The following is an 18376-nucleotide window of genomic DNA, read 5'->3' as shown; positions in this document are numbered from 1 at the left end:
ACCTCATTTTAAAGATCTGGTATCCTACCTTCATTTAGCATAAGAACACTTTGAAAAATAAAATCTTAAAGAGGAAATATTTCAATGTTTGGAAAACATTTTGAGTTAGAACCTTTCATTAAAGTTGGTGTGGAGGCGAAAGGAAGCGTCCAAAAAAATTTCATGTTAACAAGGCTCTATACCAGTTGCGCTTTTTCCCCTATTTTTTCGATTTTTTTTTGGTCAGTTGCGCTTTTCAGTAGAAGCAATAATTTTTACCCACTTGCGCTTTTCGGTTGTTTAAAATTCCGAATGTGTTCCCAAAATTGAAAGAATTGAAAGATACAAACTGATGAACGAACGAACAAATTATTTTTATTACATACCTAACATACCTAATCCGTCTGATCTCACCAAGGGGAGCATTTTTTATTATTATACTCTCGTAGGTACTGTCTACCTACATACACGGTAATGGGGTAATATAACAGAATCTAACTACCCGCAATTTTTGCAATTTTTTTTTTGAAAATGTAAAATTGCTAGAAATGTGGTGAGGGAACAGAATTTTTGCGGTTCCCTCAATTTTGAGGAAAATACTCAGGTAGTTCGATACTGTGATGCTAACCATTGGTACGCGTCACAATATCTACCTGTACCTACCTTACTTTTTTTGCTTTAAATCGCGGGAGGATGTGTACAGTGGTTCTCCTTAATGACGAGGAACATTCTCGTGATGTTACGAATGCCAAAACAAGGAGTCGAGGCTTTTTACATACCTATTATAATTTTGGGGAATATTTGAGCAGAGTGTGAACACTAGATTTGAAGCAATTTATTGCATTTCTTACGTGTTTTTTGATGTAAACTAGTAGAAAATGAGGAACAGAGACGAATATAATGTGAATAGCTGTTACCTGTGATCAATCAAAGAAAAAATTGAGGTAGTTACATACTGTTCTATGCACCATGGGTATCTATCATAATATCTAACTACCTTGATTCATACGTGAATATTCAATATATGTACTGGAAAAATGAATCTAATTACGCTGTATTTCAGCATTACGTGATTAATTATACTTTCATTCATTTTTTTTTTGAAGAAATACTGAGTAAAACTATGAATTGATGTCAAGTTCACGTTTGCTCGTGAGAATTTCGAGGGGTATCGGTCACGGGAAGGCTGCGTAGGTGCTGAGACCATCTCCTTACATCCACACGGAGAGGACTGACACATATGAACTCTGTTCATAACCAAAAATATCAGAAATTTCGAATAATCAGGCTAAAATTTAAGAAAAGCGACCTTAAAGAGGTGCGCCCCCAGCTTTCCCGTGCCCGGCGCTATCTCCTTACATCTAGACAGACCCATATGAACTCTGTTCAAGTATTCATGACCAAAAAAAATTCAGGAATTTGAGACAATGTGACTGAAGGGGTAGAAGAGATGCGCCGCGCTTGCGCGGCGCGCGCCCGCAGCCCCCCCGCGACCGGCGCCCCACGAAATTCCCCCTCGCTTCGCTCGGGGGAATTTCGTGGGGCGCCGGTCGCGGGGGGACTGCGGGCGCGCCAGGACCATCGCCTTGCATCTGCACCATCCCTACACACACATATGTATTAAGCTTTGTTTATAGCAAAAAATGAGGTAGTTAGATTCTATGATGGTCACCCCATGGCATTTGGAACAGTATCTAACTACTTCAAGTTTGCTTTTAAAAAGCATTGGTAACTGCAGCTATAGAATGTTATACTTTGTATTTTATGGCATATTCTTGCTCCTTGCTCAAGAAAACAAAAAAAAAAAGGAATAAAACATGAATTCATGCAACACATTACCTACAGATTTTTTTCATTATTTTTCAAAAAAAAGCCTCGATTCGTTGTTTTGGCATTCGTAACATCACGAGAATGTTCCTCTTCCGCACAGTAATCCAATATCAACGCCATAAAAGAACGACTTTGCACAAACATACTCGTACTATCAAAATTTCCAAACTTTGAGAACCCATGAAATTGGTTTTTAAGAAGCGCAAGTGGTATTTAAAGAAGCAGGCTTGGAAAAGCGCAACTGGTCAAAATAAATTGAAGGAAAAGCGCAAGTGGAAATCACCGGTTAACAAAGTTGTAGAGAATTGAATTTCCAATCGACATAATGTCGTTAGTTTTTTTCTAGAGTGCTTAGTTTTTGAGTTTTTCTCAAAAAACTAAAATTTCATTATATGTGCAAATCCATTTTTCTGAAAAGTGATCAATTTAAAAATTTTTTTCCATCTGGTACAAACCAATAAAAAATGCACTCCTTGTGACTATTTCTAACTGACAAACATTCAAAACAATCAAAACTATTTGTTAACACTTTGTATGTACGAAATTTGCTCAAAAAAGGTGGAGTTTTTTGAGATGTCACCTTATAACTCCAAACAACTTGCAATGTTGTTGGGATTTTGAGTTAGGCCATTTGGGTTTTTTACATGATAGAGATAATGTACCCAACTCAAAGTGTTATTTTTGGTTGAGGGGGGTCATACAAACCCCAAAAATGCAAAAACATCAAAATCAATTTTTTTAAAGATGTGACCTTATTACTCCCGAGGTGCGATAAGTAGTGAATACACGGTGTTAAATAATGAGATCATGGGAATGTGCAGAATGGCCAAAAATGAGTAGTATGAGGAGAAGTGGGAAGAAATAGAAGATCTGGAGAAAAGGCACAACTCTAGAGAAATGCATACCAAAGTGAAGCAGATGATGGCCACCTGCAAGAAAAGGAGAAGTGGAATAGCATATATGCCATCAACCATATATAATGGACAAATAATTCAACGTTTGAAAAAATGACAAAATGTGACGGCTAGATTTTGGATGCAGAATCCTGGAAACCTTCTGCTCATGCGCCAAACATGACGCTTACAGTGCAGAACATTTCCAGGATTCTGCATCCAAAATGTGGCCGTCATTTCCTGGGATTTGAACTATTCGTCCATTATATATGGTCGATGATATTATGCTAAGAAGACATGTGAAATATTGTGTTAACAATCAAGAAATAGAAGAGGTCTGGATCAGTTACATACAAGAATTGTATGGATACAGGGCTGTAAGGTAATTTAAGTTGGTAAATTATGGCAGTATTTTACCATATTTTATGGTATTTTACTAAAAGTTTATTACCATATTTTACCATGATTTACCAAAAAGCCAAATTGAACACTTTTTTTCCATCTTTCCTTCATAAATTTCCAAATTTCCATGGAAATTCATGATTTGAAAGTTACCAAAAATTTTACCCATAAATTTCCAAAAAATTTCCATGGAAAATTTCCTATAATCTCTAATAACACCTAAAACAGGTGAAAATTTACTTCAGAGGCAGGTCAGAAGTTCAGAACTTTGAAGTCGAACTACAAATAACTCTTCATATCCAAAATGGTAAAATACTGTATTTTATCAGCCAATAAATTACGGTAATTTAACAGCCCTGTATGGATATGATACACATCCGGCTCAAATGGAAGTTTCATTCATGGAGGAGGCACCACAAATTGAAATGGGGGAGGTGAGGAATGTGGTGAAGAGAGCCAGAAACCACAAAGCAGTGGCAGAAGATCTCATACCAGTAGACTTGATTAAACATCTAACACCAGAGTATGAAAAGGAGCTGTTGAAGAAAATAAATGAAATATATGATGAAGGTATGCTGCCTAATGACTTCATGGCGGTAAATTTTGTACCAATACCAAAAAAATGTTTTGATTCATTCAAAATGGTTCAGATTATCTATGAACTATTCCTTTAAAAAATTGTGGTCTTCAAGGTCCTCCCCCTTCGCCATTTTCTCACTTTTTGTTACCAATCCCCGAAGTTGCAGGCAAGCTCTAAAATGATTAACAGAAAACTCTGTTCGAGCTTATGAAGAAGTCGACTGCTTTTAGAAAGAATAATGAAGCTACAATATGTAGGTTGTAGGTATATAAATCCAAAATAAGTTATGAAAACATTAACCATCATGATCTCTCGACCCATCCCATGCATTTTTTTCAGGTAAGAAAAATCACGTGGAATGTACCTACATAACATTCGAGTCCAAATGAGCCTATATTCCAGATATCAATGAAAGGCTGTTGTAAAATAAAAAGACTCTGTCCAGATAAGAGATAACGAAAAAAATTATTTTTTTCGCGCTCGTTTTACGCTCACTTGTAACGGTATCTCAAGAAAAAAAAAGAAAATTTTAATTAAAATGTACCTATTCTTTTAAAAGTATTACAACGAGTGTTTCTCTTTAATATAGGTTACTTGGGGTTTTATCTTTTATTCTCGATAAATTGCGTTTTTTCTTTATTTTTTAACCTTAATTTCATACACACCGAAAGCGTAGGTTAGGTATGTCTAAGTATTCTATTAGAAGAATACCTGCTTTATTTTTCCTTTGCTCATTTTTTTCTTTCTACTTGAGCTAACAAAGTTATAGTAAACGTCTTAATTAAGAGCACAATTATTACCCCCGTGATTCTTTCAATTATACTGTAAACGTGACACAAGAATTTTTAGTTCACGAGATCACAGTTCCCCTATACTGTAGAAAGAGAGAGGTAAGCAGGGAGGTTGTAGTTGTATATCTAGAACTTGCGACTTATATACGACGAAACTATGTATTGTGTTAAGTAGCTTAAAAAGTTGAACGAGGAGGTGTAGTTTGTTATTTTTAGCTGGCTGAATGGAGATTACGCTTTTGAAAAGCAATTGAGTGTGATTGGTGGATGAAGCTGAGGCGAAAACGTGTTGTACTCGTATTCGCGTAAAAGAAAACGATTCGGTATTTTGTTTTGGTGCGGTTTTCAAGGGTATCGCCGGCAAAGTATCGGGGGGGATTTTTTCACTTCGACTCGGCGCGGGTTCAAAGGATTCAGTATTAGAAAAGGTGGCTAAAGCTGAAAGTTTGGTAAGCCTTTTGCAGAGGCAAAAGTGTATCGCTGCGATACCAAGCGTTGAACTTTTCAAAGGTTCCAACAACGCAACATCGGATAAAAATACCGTTTGTAAAATTTTATCGGCGAAAGTCGAAGAGTCCTTAGAAGTTGGTTATTTTAGTGGCACGTCGTCGTGTTGTGCTCGTATATACGAAGGCAGTCAGCTGAGCAAGTTCGTTCTAGTGTATGCATTATGATATTAATAAAAGTTGTAAACTTTATTACAGTCGGGTTGTTTTTTAGGGGGGGGGGGGTATTCTGTATACAAGCCGAAGTGTATGCGAGAAAATGAGTCGAAATTTTCGCCGCATTTTAGGTCACACAGAGGCGAGTTCGCTTTGCTGCGGGTTGAAAATTTCCAAGAATTTTAGCTTTTTGATAACCCTGCAAAAAGGAGCCATAGCCGACGAAAAATGACGAAAATTTTACTCGCTCTGTGTGAACTGTTAAAACACGATTGCCTGGTTCGATTTTTAAAAAGTTATCGACGGGAGGCCCCCGCCAGCCTGGCATGGCCTTTAAACAACCTAATATAAAGAGAAACGTTAATAGTGTAATGTTTGCCGAAGAAAAAGGAAACAGCGTGGCGTAAAAATGGATTTTATCGTACAATAATGCCCCGAGGGAAACGCATTATGTTTTTTGCCTCCCTGCTCGTTTCCCCTCGCCGGCTATATCTTTCTAATACGATCTCTCACATGTTGACGACATTGTCCACAGCCCGCGGCGCAGCGCAGCACGTCCCTAATACGCTGTAAAGTCGAACTTTGGTCGTGAAAACGTCTCTATAAAGGGGGTGAATTTTTTTTATTTACTCGATGCTTCACGATTTTTAAGACGGTTGTTGAGCTCAAAAAACAAAATTTTTGATCAATTTTCTCTCTGTAGTTTTGATAGATAACCTACTGGAAATTTCTGGTGAATTACTACCCAGTCTTGAAAGTTATATGTACTAAGCAAGAAACCTTTCAAACTTTCAATTTGTGATCTGATCTGATCTGAACAAAACCAAGATGGATTGAGAGAACATGTACTGAAACCCCCCGTAAACAAAATTTCAGGTGCTGAAATTTATTTTTGTTTCTTGACGAATTTTTGAAAAAAAAAATTCAAAAAAATCAAAAAAGATATGGTATTTATTTTAAAAATTCCATTTTGAACAGACCTTCTGGAGTTTTTTATTAATCACCTAGAACGGCCGAAAGGGTATCCAGTTAGCACCAAGGAAAGTTATAGGTGCTCAAGATTATTTTTGGTCCTTCCAGAGCAATTTGAAATTTCAGAAGGAAATTATGAACTCGCTGGAGGCTCCAGAACATTCTAAAATTAGTAGTTTTTAAAACTGAGTGAAGGGTGGGGAAGTATTTCTCCACACTGGTTTATTTTTTTGAAAAAAAGTCACTGAAAAATTAAAAAATTGCCATAAGAACAGTATTTTTGAAATTTTTGAATGCTCAACGATTTGCCAAAAATCCCAAAAGAAATTTTATCATCTGAAATTTCGGTAACGAGGGTTTTTACACATGTTCTGTCGATCTAGATTGGTTTCGAGAGGTTGAAAAATTCCCTCATAAGATTTCATTTCGGATTAGATACTTACAAGGGAACCTCTTGAGGTGTCACACTCCGATTTGAACGGGACCGCGATTTTTGGAAAGAGCATAGTCTAAATCTAAAGCCCCCAAAATCAAATTTTCAGCTGCCCAAATTCATTTTTTGATTTTTGGTGAATTTTTGAAAATTCAAAATTGACTGTTTTTGGATAATTATGTTTTTTTTTAAAAGTTCGTACTTGATCAATTAAAATGGTCAAAACAAGTCCCAAAACTAATATAAATTACCCAAATCCAAATTTCACCATTTCCAGCCATTCTGGAGCCTCCAGCGCGATTTTTCAATTTCTCCAGAATTTTGAATTTGCTCCAGAAGGCGTGAATATGCAGTTAGGCAGCTAAAAATCGAGTTGTGTATTATACTCGACCTGTTTAACGAATTTATCTACATTTGAGCCGATTTTGGGAGTGACACCTCAAGAGTGGTTTTTTACCAGCTTTTTTCAAAATTATAAAAAACCAAAAAATCAAAAGATAACCGTTTGTGAGAAAATTTTTGAAATTTACGCGAATCACTGTATTTCTTTAAGAACGAACTCCCGGAGCGCAAATTCTACCATTTCCAGCCGTTCTGGAGCAAAAGTGACACCTCAAAAAACCACTCTTGAGGTGTAACTATCAAAATCGGCTCAAATGTGGATAAACTCGTTAAACAAGTCGAGTGTAATATACAACTCAATTTTTAGCTGCCCAACTTCATACTCACGCCTACTGGAGCAAATTCAAAATTCTGGGAAATTGAAAATCGCGCTGGAGGCTCCAGAATGGCTGGAAATGGTAAAATTTGGATTTTGAGTAATTAATATTAGTTTTGGGACTTATTTTGACCATTTTTACTGATCAAGTACGTACTTTTAAAAAAAGCATAAATCGCCAAAAACAGTCAATTTTGAATTTTCAGAAATTCGCCAAAATCGAAAAATGAACTTGGGCAGCTGAAACTTTGGTTTTGGGGGTTTTAGACTATGCTCTTTCCAAAAATCACGGTCCCGATCAAATCGGAGTGTGACACACCTCAAGAGGTTCCCTTGTTAGGTCTTTAAATTTTTCACATACCTACATTTCTGCTCGTGAAGGAACTTTCTGCATTATTTTCGCATTTTTCGCACAATTTCGGTAAAACTCTCGTATCTTTCGCACTTTTGTCCTTTATCAGTGGTCATCTCTGCGATATTAATTGAAAATATACATCCGTTGCTACGAGCCTGTTTTTTATTTCGGCCATTAATTAAAAAACAAGAACAAAGGCTGTAAACGCAAGTAGGAGAAAAAAATTGGCTAATAAAATTAAAAATTCATTACGTAGCGTCCGCACAGAAATCCTATACGATCCTACTACAACACAAATACCCATCCTAGCGATACCTGAAATGGTAAAAATTCAATTTAACTGTGCTCGGATTGCAAAATGATGTAAATCGTTTTAATACCCTATCGTAGCCGGAGGCGCAATGCCACCTAGATAAGCTTAATGAATTAGGTTAATAGTGTTTTTCACGAATATTTCTTTTTAATTAAAATTCGCCATTTCTGTACGCGTAATTTATCGCTGTACTGCCGCCAAACGTAAGACGAGGTATTCGGGGATGTTTTTTTTTATTTTTTTTGTTTCGAAAAAAATAAAATTGAAAAAAAGGCCACCATAGAAGAACAAAACGGCGTTATTTAAAGCTTTCTAAAAACCACTGTCTCGCTATAAATCACCATTCATTCGACTTTTTCTCTTCGTTTTTTTTTCTCTCGTGTAACCGTGAAAATTACGTTTAATGAAATTTTCATATACAAGAGTAGAGATGAGATGTTTATGCGTGTTTTTTCTCTTCCTCTTCGTATATTGCCAAAAAAGGCTGAAGTAGAATCGGCAGCGGGCGTGTTTGACGAATAAATATTACCACCAGCGTTTCAAGTTATCGAGTATATGAGCCTATACACGTTTATAAACGTGGAACGTGGGTGTACTTATACGAGAGAAGGGAATCAACGAGTTGAAAATTTTTTTAACGCGAATTTAAATTCTTTTACGAGGATGGCAACGCGTAAACACCCACGTAACGAAACCATTCGTACGAATTTTCCTCAATGAAAAGCTTTTTTTTTACCAATCCAAAATGAAGATTTTGCCGTGAAATAGCGCATCAGTGGGTGCTAAATGACGATCGTATTGTACTTTTGTCAACCGAATCGGTGATAAAGCTGGTAAGGGTGGAAGGGATTTTCAATAGGTATGGATTTGTTCACGGCCATGTACACAATACGCAGATACGACCTCTCGTGTATCCGATGGATTACAGTACCTTTACACGAGGTTTTTCGACCGTGGGTTTAATGACTTGATATTTTTACCGTTATCAGGGGAGATGAAATGTGGAAAAAATCACAACTATGCCGAATATTCGACGACAGTGTTTTCAAAACATTGTTCTGTGCGGATGAATTTTGATTTTTTTACCTTCATCTAGGGAAATGAAATGTGTAAAAAAATAGCGTTTTCGAAAGCAAGGAGTCTACATTTTTGTGCAAGTAAAATTTTTCGTTTCGATGCCACACTTTGAAACACTATAAAAAGAAATTCGTAACATTAAAAATGGCTAAAAATTTTAGCTCCTTCATCAAAAAATCCAAGTAGTTATCTCATTTTTTCCTCAAAAATTATTCAAAATCCTCGCCAAGAAACTTCGATTTTCTGCTAAAATTGTCGACATCAGTTACCCAAAAAGTTTCTTTTTTAGGTATCAAAAAGTTGCAAAAAACTTATACTTTTTTGATAATAATTACAAAAAAAGTGTCAAATAATTTTTTGTAGAAAGAACTGCTAAAAGTTTCCCTAAAAATTACCCAAAAGTGTACCTAACCAGGATCAAAAAAAGCCGAGTGGCTTTCACATCTGAACTCCTATGATGGTTTTCAATTTCAAGTGCGTCAACCTCATATCGAATTAAGTAAGTATAGCAAATATCATTTCAAGTTTTAAAGATAGTCCAGGAAAATCAGCAGAGGCGGATGTCCCTAAAAATGAATGTCGACCCCTATCACAGGCATTAAGTTGAATTGGCCATTGGGGTACCAACCCCTCCCCCCTCATCCTCATAAAATCATCATTTACATTACATGAGTGAAAAAAGGGCGGTCGTATGTGAGTACATATAAGATGAAGTGAATTTGTAATTTATGCTTTATACTAGATAAATACACTTTGTAAAACACCACTGGACAATCAGCCTTCCCCTTTGGTGGACCCCTAACTCCCCAGAATGATTTTTTTGTTATATCTCATTCAATTTCACTGCTATGGAAAAATTAAAAGAGAGGTTTTGAACGTTAAAACCCTAAAAATTTTTATCGGAAGTGCCATCAAATGTATTTTGTGCTGAGATTCGAGAAAATCATGATTTTTTAGGATTTCAAAAAAGTCCTGATTTTTGGCTGAAATTTGAAAACGTTTCCATTTCCTGACCAGGGATTTAAAAAAATCCTGATTTTTTGCCAGAAATTGAAAAAAGTCAAGATTTTTTTCCAAAAATTTAAAAGAACTCCGGTTTTTTTGCCAGAGTCAAGAAAGTCCTGATTGTTTTTCAGGATTCCAAAGGATTCATGGTTTTTACCAGAAAGAAAAACTCTCGATTTTTTAGCCAGAGTTCGAAAAAAGTCCTAATTTTTGCCAGAAATGTGAAAAAGTCTCGATTTTCTAACCAGAGATTTTAAGAAATACTGATTTTTTGCCAGAAATTGATAAAAGTTCTGATTCTAGCCAAAAAAATTGTTTTTAATTCCTAATTTTTGGCAGAAATTTGAGAAAATGTTGCTTTTTAATAAGAGACTGAGTTTTTGGTCAGTAATTTTGCTAAGTTTCTGATTATACTGTCAGAAAGTTGGAAAAACGTTCGGTTTCTTAGCCAGAATTGTAGAAAAGTCGTCTTTTTTTTAACATAAAGTCAAAAAAACTCTCGATTCCGAAATCAAATTGACTTTTTTTCAGAGTTTTGAACATTTAAGGCCTGACTTTTTGCCAGAAATTTAAGAAACCCTGATTTCAGTCGAGTTTTCAAAAAAAAGGTCAAGATTTTTTGCCAGAGAGAGTCAAGAAAGTCATGATTGTTTTTCAGGATTTCAAAGGAGTCATAGAAAGAAAAACCTGGATTTTTCAGTCAGATGAGTTTGAAAAAAGTTACGATTTTTGCCAGAAATGCAAAAAAAAACTCGATTTTTTAACCAGAGATCTTATAAAAGGACATTTTTTGCTAAAAATTGATAAAGGTCCTGATTCTAGCCAAGATTTTTTTTTACTCGTAATCCCAATTTTGCCAAAAATTATAAAATGTTCCGGGCTTTGGCAATTTGAAAAAGTCCCGATTTTTTAGACAGAATTGGAGAAAAGTCCTCATTTTTTTTACAGAAATTCAAAAAATGTCTCGATTCTGAAATCGACCATATTTTGGGTAATCCAAGCTGATTTTTATCAAAGTTTGAAAAATTATGATTTTTCCCCAAAAATTGAAAAAAAGTCCCAATGTTTGCCAGTTCCAGAAAATTTTTATTTGTAAGCGAGAGGTTCAAAAACTTCTGATTTTTTTCAGGATTTTAATGAATAAATCACAATTTTCATCAGAAATTGATGAGAAAGGACACGATTTTTTAGCCAACATTTGAAAAAAATCCTAATTTTTCCATTAGGTAATTCAAAAATGTTTCATTTTTTCAACTTACCTGATTTTTTGTCAGATTTTTTTTTTAATTCTCAATTTTTGTCAATATTTTAAAAAGTCTTCTTGTTCTTTCTTTTTTCCACTAATAATTTTTCCTAAAATTCAAAAAATTCCAATTTTGTCAGAAATTTGTAAATTTTTCAGTTTTTTGGTTAGAGATTAAAATAGTTCTGTTTTTTTTTCTTAAATAGTAAAAATAGTCCTGATTTGGCTGATTTTTTATCAGAAATCTGGAAAAGGTGCAGTTTTTTTTGCAAAAGTACAATAAAATCTTGATTTTTTCCAGAAATTTTAGTTTGTTGATAAGAAATTTCCCGTAGAATAAGTTTCGCATTTCGCAATTTTTACGCTAGGATCAATATTTGAGGAGATACAAGCCAAAAACCAAATTTCGGGGGGGGGGAGGCTTAGATCCACAGTATAGGGAAGAACGCTCACCAAGGACGCGAAGAGACACCTCAGATCTTTTCCCAATGGAATATTAATTTTCTTGGACTAAAAGGAACCCATAAAGATTTTCTTGAAAAATTGATTTCAAATAAAAAAGTTGACTTTTTCAGGTAGGTGTAGGTATCTATTTATAAATTCAGGCAAAAATTCCATTTTCCTCATATTTCCTCTCAATATACCTTTCTTTCTGCAAAACTTATACTTATCTGCACCAGGTTAACACATTCGAGCACACTTCAACGATTCAAAAAACAACCAAAACGAACACGAAAAAAATCTCTACCGTGGAAATTCTACAAAATGCACGTTACAAAATCACACACACCATACACTTTACACCGGACATCGAGCCTTTTAAACCAAACACGTGGCACACATACCTAACAAGTGCACGTTTCATACCAGTACCGACTTCCGAGGGTATGGTAAAGGTATTATTGAAATAGCCGAATAAATTCGCATTACGCACCTGTTAGCGTAATAAATTTAGCGTACTATCGTAGATCACGCGTATATATAAGCTTACCCGTTTATCGAGTTTGAAAATGTATACCCCAAAAAGCAAGGGCTAGAACGAGCAATACACAGTAATTTTGTCGTATTCTGTGCACGACTGACCAACCAGAGATGGTAAAACTAGAACGCGGCAAAAGCTCGCGAATTGCGATACCAAAAACCCATACTATCTAAATCAAATTCTCACCGTAATAAAAGCATTTTTAATCAACGCCAAAATATCAACACGTTATTTTGATTAGACCGTTGAAATTCGAAATAAAGCTTTACCATTCCATTTTCATCGTATTCCCTGGTTATATATACGAGTACAATACGTGCATTCAAAGGTTGCCGGAAAATTGTCACTTCTTGTATAACCCCCCTTCTGCCACACTCGCCCTTATAGCTCCGACTCTATCCATATTTGGTCATTGTTTATCCGTTTCTACGAACGTATTTCTCACGTAGGTACTCCTATACAGTTACTCTACCTACGTACAAAATATATAGTTAGTCGAGGAGTGTAGAAATTGGAGAAAAGTTTCCAAATCTTTTTCTCGTAACAAGTACCATTATCGATGCTGCGAAAAAATCTGCTGTATACTTTTTTTCAAGGCTATTCGAGCAATTGGTTTGTTCTCAAATTGTTTTTAATTCGTATCGAGTAAACTTTTCTACTCGATAACTTTTCCACCATCGTTGAGAAAAATAAGAATTGAGACGTAGGTATATATATGTAGTATAGCGCGGAAGCTGATTCAATCAATATTACCTATACCTACATATAATACTACCAGCTTACCTGTATTTCTCTGCCGTACAATTTGCCTCGCTGTCTCTGTCTCTCTCTCGTTCGACACACGCGGAAATCCGCTTCTCTAAATCATGATTCGTAATCCATGCCCCAGATCACCTGCGCAAAACAAAACAAACATCTTTATTTATTACACCGTATAGCTATACACCTACATTTTTTTCCCTTTATCTCTTTCTCCCTCCTTCTCTCTCACACTCGCTCGCTGTTCGTCTTCATAATCGAATCTGTTTGGGTGGAATTTTCTCCGGCGACGTACACAGAAGAAAATTTCCCTACGCGCTGGCGAGAAAATAAAACACGCTTGATATTTGACTTTCTAGTCAGCACATTTGGTAACAAGGTGTTTGTTTAAAGATTAAACTATGCAGTTTATGTAGGCTTAGCGACACTTGTTGAACGTTAAGTCTCTTTCTCGTCTCTGGTGTGTTTGCGCTTTGAAAATAAATACCTACAATATAAAACCTTGAAATAAAAGTAGCTGTAAAAGCGCTATAGCGTTGAAGCCATCGTCGTATTTTTGTTTATTTCATATAATATGTGCTTTGAGGCAGGTGCTCATTTATTTATACGTAGCGGATGGATTTTTTTTTTTACTGTTTTGATGCAAAGATCTTTTCCTTAGTCTCTCTACAGAATTGTTGTAATGCTCGAAGAAATAGATAGGGAAATTGATTTTGCTTTGAAGATGTGTCAGGAGTGTAAGTATAGGTGAAAATGGAAACGAAATTCTTCAACGTCTAGTAGTAGCTCGAAAGATGATTTTTTTTAAAAATTTGTACGAAAGGGGAATGAAAGAAATCAGACAACAGTTTTTGCGACAACAATTGAGATCAGAAGGTATAAAAACAGATCTTTTTATCTTCTTTGCAACAATCTATAATATTCAAAACGGAACCTCAACATCCCTGGAGGGCATAAGGGTCTCCAATTTCCATAAAAATTGCAAAAAAAATCAAAATGAAGTAATACTGATTATGGTTGAATATTACTCCTTCAAGTCCTTCATTTTCAAATTACATCCCTCAAGACCCTCTCAGCTTCACCCCCATTTCAAAAAAAAATCAAAAATCTATTTCGAAGTTACACGCCGATTTTTACTAATTTGCAACACTGAGCTCGAATATTTAATAAATATATATATTTTTTTCAAAATTCCACGTGTGTTTTCCTCACATCATTGCTCCTGATGAAATGAAAAAAAGAAATTCTATTGGGGATGAAGATAAGTTGAAAAATAAATGCTAGAAAAAAATTCATCTCTGGTTTTCCAAGCAGATAACGAACTGCAGTAAATATTACTCCAATCAACTAAACACGCTGCTCGTAGCGTATTTCTCAATCATTTGGCTCATGCACATCAATATAAGAACGAATTTCATTAAATAGCTAATCAGTAAACGAGTGTAGAAGATGAAGAAGAAAAAGACAAATATCGTATCGCGTAGATAACCAATTTACCGCGGATTTTCAACAGATTTTTAATAACTCGACGGTTTTATTTTTATTTCTCAGCTTTCCTTTCTCATATATGCGAGTATAATAATACGTGATACTCGTAGTGTAGGAAAAGCTCACTATAGTCAGACACACAAACACACATATAAACGATAAAGCAAACCATTTAATGAACCATTGACCTAGTTTATACATAAGTAAGTGTAACGCTAGCGGAATATTGTTGCTTTTTATGAAAAAAAAAAAAGAAAAAAAAACTATACGTAAAATGAAGAGAATAGAGAACTTGATACGGTATAAAATTCCAATGTACCCGAGTGTATTTTTTTAACTGCTTCGCGTTGTGTATACTTACTCATTCGTTGGTAAATCATCCCTCGCACCCAAATACTTTTAATACACTCGTAAATACCCTTATTTGCTCATCATGTGAGAGTTATTTTTTCTTCGTTTGAGCACTACTTTTGTATACTTTATTGATAGAAGTGTTTTTATTGTAGGGTGGCTTTTGTTCCTCTACCTATACTTTTGACCCCCCCCCCCAACCGAAACGGAATGTAGGTATATTTAATTTCAGACAAATTATTCTTGTTGATTATATGCGAATTTTCAAAACTCAAAATCTGAAGAAAATGAACCAGTTTTGCAGGATTTTCAAAATTTCTATTCGACTTGTATTTTTGCATTTTCCATGTAGGTAAGTATGTAGTGCTCATTACTCACCAATTCATTTCCAAACCTGTTGATAAATTTCAAAAGTTCATTTTTAGATTTTTGGCGAATTTTTTTGAATCAAATGGCTAAAGGCGAAAAAATCAAAATTGTATCCAATTGAGCTAGAACGGTTAAATTTGGTATGCGCCTTATTTTTGACCTACTAAATCAATTGGAAGCTGTTTCCAGCCATTTTGAGGAGTTCGGGAGCCTCCAGCTGATTTTTGGAAATGAAAATTTCCTCAAAACGTCACAAAAATTCAGTGAGAAAGCTGAAATTTGGTATATGTACCGAACTTTCAATCTCCATCTCGCAGATTGATTTGAGGTTGTTTCAAGTGGTTCTGGAGCCTCGTCTAGCAATATTTTGGAAATTCCAGTTTTCCAAAAATGCATCAAAATTTGTCCACATCATCATAAGTAGGTACTACCTTTGTTCAAAAAGCTTGTGATCTACTTGACCGATTATTTCCCATTTTTTCAAAATAATATGGTCATAAATTCTTTATAAAGATTTTGAAAAAAATAGTTGGTGGACCTTCGAAATTCAAAATTCGAATTGAGAATTTTAATTTTTTTTGAGTTTTGAAAGAATTTAGTCAAATACTGCAATTTTTGAGAATCAATATTTTGGAAGTTGAATTTCCAAAATGAATTCTTGAATGAATTCAAAAACTACTTCCCATGAAAATTCAGTTACCTATTCTTCAAATTATAAATTGATCACAGTGAAGCAGATTCTCTTTACCTGGACTGAACTTTCCACACTTCAACGGAAAATAATTTGAAATTTTTAAAATAAAGCGACACATTTAATTATGACAATTTTTGAAAAAAGACAGATTTTTTGGAATTTTTGTAGAGAAAAAGAATTTTTAGCAAATTTTTGCAAGAAATGAGACTTTTTGACAATTTAGAGAAAATATTAGACTTTTTACTTCATTCAGCAGAAAATAAGACTTCGACAGTATTTTTAGCAAAAGGCAGAACTCTTGGCAATTTTTGGCAAAAAAAGCGAAAACTTTCGACAATTTTTTTAAAAAGCTGGAATTTTTGACAATTAATTTAAATAGGGGAATTATGGGCAGAAAGTGATACATTTTGGCTATTTTTGACAAAAAACGCGAAAATTTTGAAAAATTATTCTTTAAAAAAAAAACACTTATTTTCAAATACACTTTTTTTGAAACATTTGTATAGCAATTGATCTGTTTACAATCGAATCGAATCATTCACGAACGATTGGCTATTGAACAAGTTGATTGATTTATTCAATTTTTGGTGAATCAGTCACGAACAAATTGAATAATTTTTGGTGAATCATTCGCGAACGAATTGAATAATTTTTGGTGAATTATTCGCGAACGAATTGAATAATTTTTGGTGAATCATACTCGAACGAAATGATTTATAAATTGAAGAATTTATCAATTCGTTCGCGAATGGTTCTTTCAAATAATTGATATCAATTCGTCATGAATGATTCCCTTAAATGAAGCTGAAAATTGAATCAATTTATAAATAAACAATTCGTTTGAAAACAGATCCATTCACCATTTGTTAATAAACGATTCGTTAGGAAAGACTTTATCGCAGTTTTTGTCGAAAAAGCGATGCGTAGGTAAGGTAGGTACTTTTATCTATTTTCGGCAATTTTCAACAATTCCAGCCAAAAAAAAAAGAGACTTTTGGGGTATTTTTAGAAATTTTTTTCAAGAAACCACAATATTCAAAAATGTTTTTTTCAGCAAGAAACGAGAATCACGTCTGAATTTGACCAGGTTAGATCTAGTCAGGTCAAAGTGAGTCTATGGAACGTCAAGATCTCATCACATCTGATCATTTTCTGTGGGTTATTCGTAAGCCAGATTCAAGTTGTCAAAAATTCATTAAAATTCAAAAAATAGAATTGAGCATTCAAAATGTTGCACTTTCAAAAGCTCATTAAATTTTTTCAAGACTCCACCGAAAAACATTCTAAGAAAATTATTGATAAAAAATTTGATATTTTTCAATTTTTTTCCAGCAAGTGAATTAAAATCGATCTTTATTTTTTCCTCCGTCGTTCAACTAACTTCTTTTTAAGTAATTCAAAACTCGGATATTTTTTCTGCTACCACGGGTACCGTTGACCTTTTCACGGGTACCTAAGTTCTTAAACCATTATACACAGTAACTTGAGTATAAACTTGGTACATTTTTTATTAAAAATTTCTACCCTATCATGGGAGCTTTGCAGCTATAAAAAATATATAGATAAAGACGCGAGCACAAAAAAAAAGACGCAACAGATGAGCGGTCAAGCCGATGAAAAGATGAAGTTTAAAAGGAATTTATTCCAGATAACCCTCATCACTGTCACAACTATAAAAGATCGTTCGAGCCGGTAACAAAGAAACAACAAACTATAAACAACTGTCATAAATATAGAATTTGATGAAATGTTATGGCTCGGCTCGGTGTGTATTATCGATTGGTGAAGTTTTGGTTTGGCTTTCTCATATACACGGTTCAGTGTACCTTGATTGACTCGCGATATGATTTTAGATTTCCCCCTCAGCCAATTTCATATCGTCTTGTCATCGACACAGAGTCGTTAGATTTTTATATGAAATTCACCCTCAGTCACAGGGTAATTAAGGGGAGGGTAAAAAATTACTGCAACGCCCAACTAAATCACGAACCATGTTTTCCTCTCCATCAGTTTGAAAAATTTAACGGTGTTTTGAGGCGCGCGGAGCTGCGGTGTAAAACCGCCGTAAAATCGAGTAATTACCGATATACTCTCGCTTAACTTACTCGCAGTTTGATAAATTGAAAGTTGAAAATGTACGACACATGGCACACGCGGAATATTTCGCAAACCGAGATAATACCTCAATAACAATCTATTAAACTCGAAAATTCCACTATTCGACGCGACGACGTCAAATTACCCAAAATATCAGCGCGAATTTTCGGTAAACACGATAAAACCACCTACGAGCTCTTTAATTACGCGTTCTTCAATTTTTCCATCCATCGTGAGAGAAAAAAAATACCCAAAAAATATCGAAAACTGGAGAAAGTTTTCGCAGAAGAAAAAAAAAATTACATCACGAATCCCTGCTTCTCAGTTCTCGACCAGGAAATAATTTACTGTTTCAGGTTGCGCTTTTCTTCTCATTAATTTCG

General features: G+C 34.8%; 1 protein-coding gene across 4 annotated transcripts in view; it reads right to left on the bottom strand.

The window, feature by feature from the left end:
- The window catches only part of LOC135842249 (ras-related protein Rap-1b-like), a 275884-nt gene that overhangs the window by 139403 nt on the left and 118105 nt on the right, over positions 1–18376 (bottom strand). For 3 of the 4 annotated variants that reach the window (XM_065359613.1, XM_065359612.1, XM_065359615.1), the window contains exon 2: positions 13019–13129. The exons of the other annotated variant lie outside the window; for it this stretch is intronic. The gene's annotated coding sequence lies outside the window, so the exon portion shown is untranslated. The remainder of the gene's footprint in view (positions 1–13018; positions 13130–18376) is intronic. 4 annotated transcript variants of the gene reach the window in all.

Source organism: Planococcus citri, chromosome 4 (assembly GCF_950023065.1).
Source record: "Planococcus citri chromosome 4, ihPlaCitr1.1, whole genome shotgun sequence".
In the NCBI taxonomy this organism is placed as follows: Eukaryota; Metazoa; Arthropoda; class Insecta; order Hemiptera; family Pseudococcidae; genus Planococcus; species Planococcus citri.
This window is presented reverse-complemented; position numbering and strand designations above follow the sequence as displayed.